Consider the following 6,114-nt stretch of genomic DNA (forward strand, 5'->3'; position numbering starts at 1 on the left):
CTAACTCGAAGGAGTAATTAGAAAATTATCTGACACCGTGCATGGGTTTGAGTCATTTTTAATATCCTATCCTAGAAACAGCCTACAAATCTTAAGATTTAAAAAAATTAAATCTCTGTTCTGATTTTTAAAAGACATCTTTTTATGGCAACATCCATAACACTGACAAGTATACGTTAAGGCTAGTTATCATCTCCTCTTGTGAATTTTGTTTTTTTTTTTAAGATAGTAAGCCAGCCTCCTTTCGGGCTCTGAACAGAACCTACAGAAATGAGTGCAGTGCACATGGTGTGCAGTCCTACAGCCAGGCTGCAGTCACTACTTCTCACTCCCCCAGGTACTGCACCTTTCCTTCAAGGGTCACGCAACTAGCCAAGATGTGATATTTTTCACCACGTCATTCCACTTGCAGCACCAAAATAACTAGTAATGGAGTTTTTCAGGTGATTGAGTTGTAACTCCTGCTCTGCTAAGTTATTCAAGATCTCTGTGTTGAATACCTCAAATTGATAATCTTCTTTGCCTTTGTCATCTTTTACAATTTCTGAGTTCTGAGTCTTGAGTACTCTTCTTGGAAGATGACCACTTCTTCTCCACAAATGTGGTACTGCAACAGGCCAAGATCTTTCTGTGCAAGTTCTTTTTCTGGAGTCTCATAAGCCACAATGCCTGGAAATGATAGATGAGGTAGTTTCTTTTGCACTGGAAGCACCCATGAAATCCACATCTGAGGTATTAATTAGATGAATGTCCAGTTCCTTCAGTTCTCCCTATAGAACAAGGTAAATCCGAAATGGACTTTCTCCAAAGGTGGCTCAGCAGTCTTTTGAATCATTTTTCTTTTATATGGGCCAGGAAGATGACCTACAGATTTTTTCTTTCCTTTCTTTTTCTATCCCATTGCTTACTTCCTTTGAATCAGATACATATTTGAATGCTTTTCTGCCTTTAAACTCATGGGATGTTCCTTCAGGTTCTTTTTCTGCTTTGAAAGCCACATTTGGTGGCACAGGAGGAACATGAATTTGCAACCCAGACAAATGCTTCTTTTTCTTTATTTCCTTCCCAGACATAAACATGGTCTTGTAATCATTTAATGCCTCCAGAACATGTTCATATCTTTCAGATTTTGGTGTGTCTGCCAGTTCTCCGGGTGTAATCTATATCAGTTTCATTAATGTATGTCATAAGCTCAAAGTCAGAATCACAGTATTTCTTCTTGTGAATAACACTTAAATTGTAAAGGCATAGGTGTGCTGTATCTACTCACTGTAACAGGAGATGTTTGAGGTATTCTGGTCCAGAACTGCAAAAAGAGCAAATAAATGTATAAAACCTATCTCCAAATAACATTGGCTTTTGAAGGCATTGCACACAAGCCTCGTGAAACCACTGTTTACATTTGCAGCACTGTAACATCTTTAAACACCAGTCTCCAGGGCCTGCACAACAGCAGTAACACTGCTGGCTGTCGTTTTGTGACCTGCATCCCACTCAAGGACGGCCACACTGTAGGACAATGTCCACTTCATGACTGGCAAAGCTTTGGCATTCAGTCCTTTTTAAAGCACACCACACCTCTTTGTTGTTGCAAAAACACATTGTCAACAGAGCCATTTTTCATCTGAATCAATCACATTTGAATGCATCTGAGGTGTATGACACAACTGATGACACCCTTGGCCACACTACTCACATATAACCATTTCATTGGGACCTTCTGAATACCCCTCTTGACATATTGTACAGACCATCTCCCCACTTCCAGTGGCTCCTGTTTGAATGTCATTCCAGAGAACCCAGGATTTAGAACTGTCTTCAAATATGAAGAAGCAGATTTGTTTCAATAAATTTATCTTTTTGATAGTTCCAAGATAAAATAAGCCATCTGACCAGCTAGCCAGGACATCCTGACCCTTTTCAAATTTACACACTGGTTTTTTAGCTTTATGTTCATCCTGTAAAGATAGCTTGGTCAAGGATATTGGGGTCCTTTGGTTTCAAGGAGACCACTTATGGACCAGTGAATTCCTGTTCCTGTAGAGTCTCTGATTCTGTCACTTTGGTGGTGCGAACCACTTCATACAGGAAAACAGAACCAATCACGTCCCCGTGGAGGATTTGCCTGTGAGTCCAGGGGCATTCTCGGAGCCCCACACATATGCACGTACAACCAAGGTCCTTGGGGTCGAGGTTGTGGGTACAGCGACCATCCCTCATGCAGGCCTCAAACATACCACTTCCCTATGCCCTTCGCCATTTTGGTTTCCCGTGGCGCATTCTGGGAACAGGGAGCAACTCTAGCCAAATGGCCGGAATATACATTTTTTTCAAGAGCTCTGGAAACTCCAGGGCAGATCACACGTCAGGTCATAAAACAAGTCTCAACAATAAAGAAGACTGAAATAGCAAGTATCTTTCTTGATCACAGTGTTATGAAACTTGAAATCAGTAACAAAAGAAAAACTGGAAAATTAACAAACATGTAGAAATTAACACACTTTTGAATAACTAGTAGCCCAAAGAACAAATCCAAAAGAAAATTAGAAAATATCTTAAAGGAAAACAGATCAACATAATAAAGGCTATAAATGAAAAACCTAAAAAAAAAAAAAAAATCTTGAGATAAGTGGAAATAAAATCACAACATACTAAAATTTATGAGATACAGCAAAAGCAGTATGAGGAAAGTTTAAATGTAGGGGATAAAAAATTTAAAAAGAAGAAATATCTCAAATTTTAAAAAACCTAACTTTACACCTCAAGGCACTAGAAAAAGAAAAAAGTAGCCCAACATTAGCAGAAAGCAGAAGTAACAAACCATAGAGCAGATTAAAACAAACAAAAAGTTAAAATAATAGAACAGAGCAGTGAAACTATTTTTTGCTTTTTGAAAAAAATAAAGAAAACTGACAAACCTTAAGCTACAATAATAAGAAAAAGAGAAGACTCAAATAAGAAATAAAAGAGGGAGCTAGGTGTGGTGGGATTACATATCTATAATCTCATCTACTGAGGAGGCAGGGATTGGCCATCCCAGACAAAAAGTTAGCAAGATTTTATCTCAAGCAATGAACTGTAAATGGTAGACATGTAATCCCAGTTACTGAGAGGCACAAGTAAGACAGTCATGGTCTGAGGCTGGTCCCAGGGAAATGAGACCCTATCCAAAGAATAACTAAAGCCAAAAAAAGGGCATGCTGGGACATGTCTCAAGTAGTATGGCACCTGCTTAGCAAGTGCAAGGCCCTGAGTTCAAATACAATACCAAGAGAGAGTGAGTGAGAAAGAGAGAGAGAGAGAGAGAGAGAGAGAGTACAACAGGTGCCACAGTAATAGGATCATAGGAAACTACTCTGAAAAATTATATGCCAGTAAACAAAGTAACCTAGATAGGGGTAAATGTCTAGAAACATACAACTTACCAAGACTAACTCATGAAGACATAGAGTCTGAACAGACATAACTAGCATGAAAAAATCTCCCAACCAGGTGACTTAGCTGGTTAATTCTACTAAACACTTAAAGAAGAATTAATGCCAGTCATTCTCAATTTCTCCTAAAATATTAAGTAAGAGGGAATACTTCAGATTCATTTCTTGAACCCAGCATTACCCTGATTCAAGGTCTGATGAAGATTGCACACACACACACACACACAAAATACAGGTTTATATTCCTGATGGGTATGGATACAAAAATTCTCAACAAAATACTAGCAAATTAAATCTAATAGCATATTGAAAAAGATTGTGCACAGTAACCAAATGGGATTTATCCCTGGGATAAAAGGATGATTTATGGTACAGTACATTAACACAGTAAAGTTGATTAGATGCAGAATGATCATTAACAAAATTAACCATGCCTCCATGATAAAAAAAACTCCCAAATTTGGAATAGAAAAAAAAGCACTTCAAAATAATAAAGGCAATCTATGAAAAGCCCACAGCAAAGAACATACTCAATGGTGAAATCTGAAATCTTGTTCTTCAAAGATTAGGAACAAGGCAAGGATGCCCACTCTCACCACTTCTGTGCAAAGTTCTGGAAGCTTTAGATAGAGCAATTAAATAAGGAAAAGAAATAAAAGTTATCCAGATTGTAAAGGAAGAAGAAAAATTGTCCCTGTTTGCAGCTTACATGATTCAATATATGGAAAACCCTAAATAGTTCATTAAAAAGACTGTCAAAACTAATAAATTAAGTAAAGTTTCAGGATACAAAATCTACACACAAAAATGGGTTATGGTTATATGCTCTGTTTTAACCAGTTTTGGGTTGTTATAGTGAAATGTCTAAGATAATGAACTTATAAAGAGAAAAGCTTATATGCAGTGTGGAATTATTACAATGAGATCCCTTTATTAATGTATGCTAATTCAAAAGAAAAATAAAATTTTAAAGAAGAGAAAAGGTTTATTTTGGCTCACAGTTTTGAAGGTTCTAGTCCATAATCAGTGGACTCCATCATTTTGGTACTGTAGTGAGGCAGTACATCATGGTGGGCGCACGTGGCAGAGGAAAACCACTTACATCACAAGCCAAGGAAGAAGAGAAAGAAAGAAAAAAGAGATGAACGAGCCAGGGTCCCACAATCCCTTTCTTCTAGGAGTACTATTGCCATCACATTTCAGGTCACGACTAATTTTTACAATTGAAATATGAGCCAGAAAAACTGGCTTTTAACAAGGAAGAGACAGCACCATGGTATATATGCTGGATGTCATAATTACCAGTTGCCTAATGCTTACTGTGTGGGTGGAAAATACTTTATAAATGCTGATTCTTCTTTTTTTTTTTTTAAATCTTACTTCTAGTATCATTGACAACAGTCAGTGACCCAGAGGTGAGAGAGTACTCAATGACCAGAAGACAGATATCTTTTCAAGGTTGTATATATATACATATAAACTTTATACATAACTTCATATATATGTATATATAATATACAATTTAAAGGCTCAAATAGCATTGAGCTGACAACCAAACCTCTTTCAACCAAATGCCCTACAGGAGTAAATGGGTAAGTGACCAAAAGGCTCTGAAACACATTTCATAAGATTCCCAGAAGGCCCTGGGTGATAAAGCAAAAAGAACACTATTGCTTATGAAAATGAGCAGAGATTTATTTTCCAATAAATGTTAATTATGACACTTTCTCCAGAAGGAGAAAGTATCAATGGTTAAGTTGGGTTTTAATTGCCAAGTTTTCGGATTTTCATCACAAATGCCACTTGTGTATAAGAGAACTTGATACCTAGTAGAAATCACTAAATATTATTATAAAAAATTGTTAGTGTTCCTCAAGCTTTATACATTTATAAGCACTTTTCACATTTGGACTTATTTATAATACCACCAGAACTGTATTAACTTCTGAGTTTTGTCATCTAAATAGGTAATTTATTTCTTACCTAAATAGGTTTAAACAGTAAAATGTATAAACTTACCACAAATAGAGCTTTTTGAATACATATATACTTAAAACAATTCTTTAGCTAATAACTAGCTTCACCGATACCTGATAAAGATCTTGTAAGGCTGCCTGCTCTCAAAAGTTGTGCTGTAGACTCCCCCAAATCACCTGTATCTCTGAGACTCTGGAAAACTCTGACCTGTACTCTTTTCCTAGGATTAGGTATTTAAGAACCCTGATTGGGTTTTGTGTGTTGGTGCTCATTTGCAAGAGAGAATTCGAACTTTAATTTTCTTCTCACCTTAATGTCCATGAACGTATTGCAGTCACGTGCCAGATAACATTTTGGTAGACAACATTTTGTACAATGGATGATGAAGTTGCCTAATGATGCAGTTTTCAGAATATATCTCCATCATTAAGTGCCATATCACTATTTTATCACCTCAGATTTGAAGGTGGAGAGGTTCAGTGGCATATCACAAAAAGTGCTGGGGTAGAAGAGGGAGAAGTCCTGGCTTTCCTTCAGGCCACATAAATTGTCCAATTTATAGGCATATACCCAATCTTCCTAGCTTCCAATTGAGCTATCATTTGGATATGATTTGCCCCTTCAAAATTCACACTGAAATTTGGTCCCCCATGTAACAGTATTGACAGGTAGTGGGACCTGTAAGAGGTGTTTGGATCACTGA

At 37.0% G+C, this 6,114-nt stretch overlaps 1 pseudogene; it reads right to left on the reverse strand.

The window, feature by feature from the left end:
* Positions 1-842: 842 nt before the first annotated feature.
* LOC141422699 (metal-response element-binding transcription factor 2 pseudogene) lies at positions 843-1,889 on the reverse strand (annotated as a pseudogene).
* Positions 1,890-6,114: the final 4,225 nt, after the last annotated feature.

Source organism: Castor canadensis, chromosome 4 (assembly GCF_047511655.1).
Source record: "Castor canadensis chromosome 4, mCasCan1.hap1v2, whole genome shotgun sequence".
In the NCBI taxonomy this organism is placed as follows: domain Eukaryota; kingdom Metazoa; phylum Chordata; class Mammalia; order Rodentia; family Castoridae; genus Castor; species Castor canadensis.